Consider the following 8,951-nt stretch of genomic DNA (forward strand, 5'->3'; position numbering starts at 1 on the left):
GGTGCTCTCTTTATAATGGGCCTGGTTGTTGTTGGTATCAGTGTCCTTGGATACATAGGAGCAGCTACAGAAATCAGATGTTTCATAATACTGGTAAGTACAGGTGCCTTCATACAACTGTTATAGAACTAGATTAGAACTAGAACTAGTCCATGAAAATGTAGTACTGGCCATAAAATTGTAAATATATGTTGAATAGGTCTGGTGCTGCTGCACTGGGATGAATAAATATTTATCTGACTGAAACATACTATTAGGGAAAAGTAGCTGTTAATATGTCTATGTACTTTGTCAAATGTGATCGTTTTGAATAAGGAATGAGAATGAGGGCATTGTTTGGCTGCAAATAAAAAGCACATTTGGCTGGGGGGCATTTCAGGCACGTCTTTCCCTTTAAGGTGCTCTCACTCTGTGGATTGTCTCTGGTATTATCTGCTTTCTTTCTCATGGACGGTCATGTTCTTATACCTTTAGCACATGACTTTCCTGACACCTATAGTTGCTGGGCAAATTTTTGTCATATCCACGATGATGATAAATAAAGAAAAGGTAGGTACAGCTTATTTCTATTCCCAAATATGATACGGCAAATGTAGAATGACAACATGCAAATGAAAGGCAGCAAATCACCTTGACATGTAGATTATCCATACACTACCTCCCATGATGCTACAGATACTACTCATCCAATCATCTATCACTTACTATGAAGTAAAGGGTAATGGAGGCCCTGCAGGAAGCCAGAAACTCTAAGCCACCTGAGAAAACATCACCTTGAGCAGGGTGTAATATCTGGGACCCCTATTTACTGCTGGGCCTGCTGATTCTGCCAGGGAGCCCATACCCCCCCAACACATCTGATTACAGCCAGATGAACTCTGCCTAGTACAGACGTATGTGATTCTGCAACCAATTTCATCCATCCATCTGCTGTAACTGCTTGCCTTATTCAGGGGGGCACAGATCCTGGAGCCTATGCCAGAGGGACAACCCAGGATGGGGCACCAACCCATCACAGGGCACACTCACACACCCAGGATGGGGTGCCAACCCATCACAGGGCACACACACACACCCAGGATGGGGTGCCAACCCATCACAGGGCACACTCACACACCCAGGATGGGGTGCCAACCCATCACAGGGCACACTCACACACCCAGGATGGGGTGCCAACCCATCACAGGGCACACTCACACACCCAGGATGGGGTGCCAACCCATCACAGGGCACACACACACCATTCACTCACACATACAGTACAGGCAACTTGGCAACTCCAATGAACTTCAGCATGTTTTTGAACTGTGCATACCCAGTGGAAACCGCACGATGACATGGGGAGAATATGCATACTGCACACACTGGGGCCCTGGACGGAGGCTTGAACCCTGGTCTCACTTGTGTGAGGCGACAATGCTAACCACTGCACCGCCATACCACTGCACCGCCATACCATCCCACAACTCATTTCATATCCTCCTGAGACCCAAGGAAAAGAAGTGTCCTTCAGTTTTAGGTTCATTGTGATTTTCTATGTCTTTGGATGAAATAAGACATCTTTTTTCAAATTTATTTTTATTTTTAATTTCACAGCATGTCCTCTTTAGCGTACAACAGGAATAAATATGTTTCTTTACATCAGTGAAAACATATATGCAAAAACAAGATGTCCACTGCAATGGACATAAATGAATGGGTGGGGTCTCAGGAGGATATAATCCTAATCAGACAGCCATTTCATATCATATTAATCAGCCTCTGCTCCTTTAGCTTCCTGACCAGACAGTCATATGATTCATATTGACAGTCTCTGCTCTCTTTCCTTAGATCTCTGGAGCGCTGATAGATGAGTTTGATCAAATAATCATTGTCTATGGCAACAAAACAGCGGGTGAACTGGCACAGGTCATGTGGCAGCTTCTGGACACTCTGCAGTGTTATGTATGAAATACTCCTCACATTCTCCATATACTTCTCATCATTTGGACCTTTTCCAGACTAACTTACCCTACACTGCTCCACAGAAAAAATGCTGTGGAAGGATGAACTATACTGATTGGGACCGAAACCTTTACATCTCCTCACTTCCAGAAAACAATATATATCCCTGGTCCTGTTTTAATGCAAGCAGCTGTCCAGTCCTCCACAGTGACAACACCACGCAGGGGTTTGGCCAAGGGTCAGCAGTCTACTACCAGGTTTGAGAGTGCACAGCTGGCAGAGAGATAGAGACACTTTACTCAAAGTGTTTTATTCAGGGGTGATTCTAGCGTTTAACTGGATGCCATAAAGAGGCTCTAGAACTGCCTATTATCCTGATCCATCTCTAACAATCCTGTCATGTTTTTGTTTGAAGCAGAGGTCTCTGCTGGCCATCCTGTTTCATCCCTTCTGGCTCCTAATCACCCTCACTGGTTCCCAGTTACACACAATTCCTAGTGTTTGACTTGTCCCTAATTAGTTAAGTACGGTAGCTGGTGTAGTGGCACCCTTTAGTTGAGTAGTGAATTGGTCAGCGTTACAGCGCTGTACATTTCGTATGTGCTGTATACTGTTCAGGTCAGCTCTTGTCCCTCTTTAGTTCTCCTTCCTGTCTCCTTTTTTGACTCCATATGGTCCTTTGGTTTGTACTTCTGTTTGTATGTTTGCTCCAAAAATAAAGACCCCTTTACTTTAGCATAAGCTGAACATGGATCGTCACTCCTACCACGCATTCAGTCATGACACCTTATTCTTATGCCTCTCTCTGACAGGGCTGTCAACAGAGTATAGAGGACTGGCTGTTGGCAAATGGACTTGCTATTTTGGAGTTGCAGTTAGGACTGATCTTAATTCAGGTAAGCAAAGCAGCAGGTTGAATAAGTATCATATTTACTCGTTTTTCCTCATTGCCCATAATTATGAAGCCAATTCAGATGATGGTGTGTCTTCTGCAGGCCCTGCAGCTGGCCCTTGGCTTATGCTTCTGTCACGTCACTCAGAGGACAGGACAAGAAGTGCAGCCTGAACTAAACATTCCCTGCGCAGACAAGGCAGTCTATCTTAGCGTAGCATGTTGAGACCTTCCTGTGTAAAGCAGACAGTCGATGCAGTAATAGCTGAAGGCCTTGAGTAGAAGGTTCCTTGATTGAGTCCCAGCTCATTGTGAACATCCATCCATCCATTTTCTGAAACCACTTGTCCCATTCAGAGTTGCGGGGGGTCTGGAGCCTATGAACAACCCAGGATGGGGTGCCAACCCATCCCAGTCATTGGGAAAATCTTAATTAGAACCTAATATTCTTTTTGCTTAACATGAATTTACACACCATAGCTTCTTGCTTCCAGCGTTGGGGTGCAAATCCAACCCCAACCTGTCCATCTGTGTGTGTGTCTGTGTGGTCCAGGTATACCTTATATTGTGGGTAATAAATGTCCCCACAATGTGACAAAAACCTGTAACTTTGGGGACCATTTTTACAGTCCCCTTAAGGATAACCTCAATCTTATAAAAATATTGTGACTGCAATCAAAACAATAAAAATGAAAATAAATATGTATTTTGTTTGGTTACTTATGGTTAAGGTTAGGACTGAGTAGGGGTTAAGGTTGTCTTTTATGGATTTTGTTTTTTCTCATAGAAATGAATGGACAGTCCCCACAAATATATGAGTACAGGTCTGTTAGTGTGTGTCTGAGTGTATGTATGTGTGTGAGATCCTATGTGTGAGAGAGCATGTGTGTGTGTGTGTGTGTCTGAGTGTCAGTGTATGTATGTGTGTGAGAGAGTTGTGTGTGTATGTAAGAGATGTGTATACATATGTGTATGTATGTGTGTGTGCGTGTCCTGCTTCCTGAGTCACTCCACACTTTGCCATGAACATTTTCCAACAGTTAAATGCACCATCAGCAATTCTTGGCCATTATTTCCAGCTGTGAACTGTCCCCACCTGTCTTCCTGGGTTTCGTCCCAGATCCAGACAACGTTGCTCTTGCTGTACTGCTCTGTGCTCTCATTTCCCGCCTTTGTACTGGTCACAAAATCCATCCATTCATCCATCCACCTTTAATAAGCAGTCTAGCATGAGATCTGTATGAGATGCTGAGCCGCTGCAGGGTACACCTGTTTGGATGGAGGGAATCGGAGTAGCGTGCGGAATCCCAGGTAAACAGCTAGAGGTCATGAAGCCTCCACACCTAGACGAACGACACAGCTCCCTGCACCGAGTCACCGTATCTCCACGATCTGAAATCAAAAATAAAGACAACAGTGTGATCTACAGAATAGGCCGTCAAGTCTAAATAACGATCAGAGCTGGATAAGCATAATGGAAATGGATGCATGAAGGATGGATGGATGAGCTGAACCAAGACTAAGAAACATCATAATAGAGTGTAGCGCCAGGGGGGCCGAGGTATCGCGGGAGCAGAAAAGGACAAGGAGACTTGCATGCCAGGGAAAACGTGCTCTCTAATAGCAGTCCTCAATAGACTATAACAGGCACCCAAGGAGCATCGAACCAAATACACACAGCCGAAACACAAAGGTGTCAGATGCCGAAATGTAAGGTGCACACACGGTGGGAGAGGTATAGGCCTACAGGCTAAGAACACACGAGGATGGTACAGGGTACATACAAGACATGGGCAAAAACACGCGCAACAATAGGGAAATGCAACCATTAACAATAACAATACAACAAACGCTATTTACAATTACAGACAGTGTCACAGAGTTGGGAGGTTCTGGCAGGGGGGCGGTGCATTGTGCAGGCGGGGAAAGGAGGGGACGATCCACTGGCGGCTCACTGGATGAACAGGGTTTATTAACAGAACTGAAAACACTGGGAACACTACTAAACAAACAGACCACGAGGGGTCAAAAAGCAAAATAGGGAAAAATAAAGACTATCTACACATGGGTCAGGGCAACAAGGAGCAGGCAGGCAAAGTACAAATAACACAACACAGGGTAACTTCTAAGACTCTGAAACACCTACTGAAAAGCACATGAAATACACCTAATGAGATAACATGACAAACAACAATGACCCACTGGGGAACTGAACTAAGGTAGGAACTTAAATACAGAGGAGTAACAAGAATAACACAGGACATGTGAAAACAATTAACAAGGGCTGGGAAAACTGGCAACAGGTAAATCTAATGAAGCTAAACCATGAAACTCAAATTAGGAAACAACGTATCACAAGGGGAACAACAAAGACAGGTAAAACACGACCACGGGCACAAAGCAAAAAACCAAATACAAATCACAAAACACAGGATCTAGGGAAAAAAGATACAAATGAAACATTAGGAAACAAAATCTACAAAATACAAAAAACAGAGGAGCCAGGAGCTGAACACACAATAGAGAAGTTAGTAGCCACACACTCAGCTCACTGAGCCATGCAGCAGTCTGGGGAACAGGAGAAACACACTAAGGACTTTGACAACGGAGAGGACAGGATGACCAGTGACACCTGCTGGCCAAATGGGGAGACATGAAAGACTCGGACAGACAGGTGCTGACCCAGACAGACAGGGGCTATTTACAGTTGCAGGCGGGGCATGCTGGGGCATGCTGGGACATGCACCCTGCCGGCGCTACAATGTTATTAAACATCTAATGACACAAATACAGGGGTTGACTTTTGAATATGTACTTCTGACTAACAATTCAATCCATGTCCTACTGATACGGTTCCATGTGTAGGATAATTTTCTGAAGTTAATCTTCAGCGAAGGACATTCTCATTTGGTGTACACTGAAACAGATGTACTCACTAAAACACATTTTTAGGCTTAATGTCGTCGCACTTATTCAGATCAGCATGTTTATATATCACCCTCCTTCTTCCATTCCACTAAACCATGTAAAATCTAATCTAATTTTCTGTAATCAATTTTACTGAAAAATCTTGAAAATATCCCAAGTAGAAAATTGCTAGTACTATGTGAATTACTTTTGAAGGCTATAAATAGAATGCACTTTGACAGAATATTTCAAAGCTATTTTCATTTGCTATGGGATGGGATGTTATTGGCGCTACACTGCAAGCATGCTAAGGCTAAGCTACCATTGGTTTTCTAAGTAAACAGGCCACTTTGGCATAATACGGTAGCCACGTGCTATGAGGTATTAATGATCTGTGCTTTTTAATAACATCCTGTACGTGTACAATGTTACTGTGTGTTTCCTTCCGTATTGGGCCCCACTCGTGCTGTGTGGTCTGCGATACCACGGTAACCCCGTCGCCTTTCAGCTGGCTTCAGGTTTCCACAGGCCGGTTCGTGGCATTAAGTATTCAAAAGGGCATCCGCGCCGCTCCTGCTGCCGCCGCACTCTGCCTACGAGAAGTTTATACGAAGGAAACTCCAGGGTCACTGATGAACTTCCCCATATTAATGGCCAAATGGGGTGCAGGCGGTAATCATTCCTGACTCAGAAAGCAGCTCAGATGCAGTGCATCATTAATAAGACAAAGATAGCATTTTCTTTTATCTCCAGCTGTGTTTCTCGCTTCTTAACACTATTTTCTGGTGTTCAGCTTATGTAAGGCATTCTGAAGTACTTGGTGTTTTTCACTGGAGCCCACCCACATACAGTATGCGTTAAATATGGAAGAGGCAAAAATTTCCAGTATACCTTCCACTGACATCGCACAAATATCTGAGCCATTTTTATTGATCTTTATTTGTATCTGCTATCACACTCTGAGGTATTAGAGCACGTACAGTCTTTGCTGATTATCGTCTCTACGCTGCTGGTCTTGCCTGTTTGGTGGTATGCAGTTCCTTACCCAGCCAATTAGCCCAGATATCTGTGGCAACGAAACGAAACACAAGCGATAATTCCTCTGCTTAGACGGCTTCACTGCACGAAGGACCAAAGAATCTCATAAAAACGACCACCGAGGACATCATTGCGATGCTTACGATTAACCAATCGTACAAATAAAACCGAAATAAAATACTGCACAGTGACACACATCACAATAGTAAGGAAAAGACTGCTGCAGTTATACAGGCAGAACACACCTGTGCAGTCATACAGGCAGAACACACCTGCGTTTCCCCAGACTGTGCCACACATGAACAGTCACAGCCGTGACGCATGTAAAGACAGGTATAGCTCTGTGAGAACAAATCTGCTCGGCATGATGAGCAGAACCATGTGACTTGGGGGCAGGTTGGGGTTTCCCTGTCACAATTTAAAGGGCAGGGATAGGATGCATACAGCAAGGCAGGGGGACCCGAAAAACTACAACATACTCATTACTCATTTACGTGCTGATGAACATGGAACAGGGAAGGAATCAATATAACTCTGAAAGTGGACTTTCTCTCCAGAAGCATACCCCCCCTTACCGTACTACCATCTGAGGTTTGGCATCTGCTGTTAACAGTACCAGCAACATTTAGATCCAAATTTTAATGTTTCATAACTGTATTATGTCTAGTGGGTTAATACAAACCAAATAAAATGTTCCTTGTCAGGATTCATACATGTAGATTACATTCTTACAAATAAAGGTGTAATATTAAACTATAAAAATCAGTGATTAATCCATTAAGTGTTCATCCGCAAAACAAATGATCTTCAGTGCCATAATTTCAATTTCAATAGGTGGGTTTCAGTCTCCAGTTCAGGGCAGTTGTCAGGGATGATGAAGAATCACTGCCTATAGCTGTCCTACTTAGCACCGCCTATCACAGCATCCCTCTGAACTACTGCATCCAGCCCAGAAAAATCCTCTCATCTTCCAGAACAGCACAGTGAAAAGAGAGCTAGTTAGCTGTCAGTGTAAGTAATATGAGAGGCTACGGTAATCAACCTGCTTTTACCCACAGCCACTGTGCCAAACACCATGTTACAAATCATCTGAGGAAACGCGCAGGGGTGCTGAGAGCACATATTATGGGATGGATAACTGAAGACAGGAGAAACGCATGTAAACGGAAAGGTGTTAGGGAGAAGCTTCGCGTACCAGTCATCAGCTGAAAGGCCAGCACTATTACAAGCCGGGGGCGGCGGTCTCCAGCTTCTCAGTAACCGCATGTCAGCATTACACGGCAGTTTCGACCTGCAAATTGCCTGCATTTTTGCATCAGACATTTTTAGAAACTTGTTACATTGTATCACTCCGCCAACTAACTATAATAATGAACCGCTCAATCAGTACGCATGCTGACTTATAGAACATTATTACTGGTTGAGAATGCTTAAATTGTTTGATTATACAACTATACCGTTTACTGTTTAACGTAGGCAGCAAATATAGACCTGCCCCAGCAGGAACAGCTATCACTAGCTTATAAGGGTAAAATAAACAATTAAAATGCAGTAAAAGTAGCAGTTTGTAAAACGTTTAAACAGATCTTCAGTATCAGGGAGAAATCACTCGTTAAAAGTGCATTCAGTCATTATTAAAACGCTAGCTGGAGTGGGAAAACATTAAATATTATTGATATATTAAACGCACGATACACTAGAAACTCGGCTGAGGATATTATAATACGTTTATACGTTAAATGTCCAAATATAACGTCCCAATTCAAATATGCAATATCGCTATTTCAGTTTTTAGTTCTTTTGCCGAGCGTTAATACTGAATGAAGATAACAAACCCAGCTAAGGTTAATAGATCGCATGCGTTAATCTCGTGTTGATTTGAGAAACACAGACACACTCGTTTAATCACACACAAAGTGCAAAAAACTGAATACTGTAGCATCTTCAAGTTCAGCGAATCTCTATAACTGAATATTGCGCACGACAGTATATAAACTCACCGCAGTCGGAGCCTTAAGCATTCGTAATTGTGGGCTGAACCAAGATGTACACAGGGGTGTCGCAGTCATGTGAAGTCACAATATAGGAAGAATGTTAAAGTGGACATAGAAAAAAAAACATCGCATTTTGATTTTCTTACAATTCTCTTGCACACAAAAATGTCAGTCAC

At 43.2% G+C, this 8,951-nt stretch overlaps 1 long non-coding RNA gene across 2 annotated transcripts; it reads right to left on the reverse strand.

Annotated features, from left to right (window-relative positions):
- Nucleotides 1-1,602: 1,602 nt before the first annotated feature.
- On the reverse strand, nucleotides 1,603-8,799 carry LOC111835192 (uncharacterized). 2 transcript variants are annotated; one of them, XR_002836182.2, is made up of 3 exons: nucleotides 8,782-8,799; nucleotides 3,933-4,228; nucleotides 1,603-3,170 (listed from the first exon to the last, which is right to left on the reverse strand). It is a non-coding gene; the product is annotated as an uncharacterized lncRNA (long non-coding RNA). The 2 variants fall into 2 exon arrangements; XR_002836181.2 differs by having other exon boundaries at nucleotides 1,603-3,213.
- Between the last annotated feature and the right edge of the window lie 152 nt (nucleotides 8,800-8,951).

This window comes from Paramormyrops kingsleyae, chromosome 1 (genome assembly GCF_048594095.1).
Source record: "Paramormyrops kingsleyae isolate MSU_618 chromosome 1, PKINGS_0.4, whole genome shotgun sequence".
Taxonomy (NCBI): Eukaryota; Metazoa; Chordata; class Actinopteri; order Osteoglossiformes; family Mormyridae; genus Paramormyrops; species Paramormyrops kingsleyae.